Below are 1,069 nucleotides of genomic sequence, written 5' to 3'. Positions count from 1 at the left end.
GCCGCGAGCAGCATGGGGCTGGGGAGTGGGCACGGGGAGCAGTGAGCCCGGGCGGCCGGGCTCTGGCCGTCCGCACCCCCCAAAGTCTGTCCCGTGTGGACCTGGCTCCAGGCTTGGCTGGGCCAGGGGGCCTCGGAGGGAGACCGAGGACTTCTGGCAGTTGAGGGGGGCAGCTCGACAGCTCTGCAGGGTTCCCCCCGCCCAACCCTGGAGCGGGGAGGGGGCTACCCAGGCCACCTCAGAGCCACCAGGGCACCTCCGGGGGCCTCTGTCTGGCTGTAGACTGGGGGGCGGCGGGGGAGAGAGAGGGAGGTGGGGGGCCCCAAGGCTGCCAGCGGGCGCTCTGGGAGCCCCTGGCTGGGGGAGACGGTGTGCACCCAGCAGCCGGCGCTGCGGGGCAGGGCGGGGTGGGGCGGCCTGAGAGGGGCCCACCGGATCCAGCAGGCCCGGGAGCCACTCAGCGCCCACACGGACGTTACAGTTGACTCGAGCCCTTTGGGGGCCCCGGGGGAAGGGGCGAGCGCTCGCACCCGGGCCTTGGGTGTGGAGGCTGCGTGGCCAGCTCCTCCCCGGTCCTCCCCGAGGCCGCTCCTTCAGGAAGTCCTCCGGACCTCCCAGCAGGAAAATCTGGCACGCAGTGAGCAGGTAACAGGGATTCCGCCTGCGAAGACGCAGCTTCTAGCGCGCTCGGTCCGGGGGTGAAGTCTCCTGCCCATCGGGGGCGGGAAGCGTGGGGTGAGGCGGCCGGGGCGCGACTGACTTTCTCAGCGGCCTGTTCTGCCCCCGCTCTGTCTCTGGTGAGTCCTCTGACCCCTGCACTCTGGCCTGTACCCCAGTTCTGTGTGCATCAATAAATAAATCTTTAAAAATAAAAACACGTGGGCTCCTTTGGGGCCCTCCACCGATACTAAGGAATCGGAATACCGCGCCCCGGCTGACAGGTGGCGTGGGGTGACGCCTGCCGTCCCGCCCCCCACACCGAGCGCAGGTGACGGGCGCAGGACGCCGCACGGAGCCCTCTCGGGGTGGCGGGTGAAGCTTTAACGACCGAGACCACGAGGAGGCCGTG

This window comes from Condylura cristata, unplaced genomic scaffold (genome assembly GCF_000260355.1).
Source record: "Condylura cristata isolate star-nosed mole 26May11 unplaced genomic scaffold, ConCri1.0 scaffold00006, whole genome shotgun sequence".
NCBI lineage: Eukaryota > Metazoa > Chordata > Mammalia > Eulipotyphla > Talpidae > Condylura > Condylura cristata.
The sequence above is the reverse complement of the archived record's forward strand: the minus strand, read 5'-3'. Positions refer to the sequence as shown.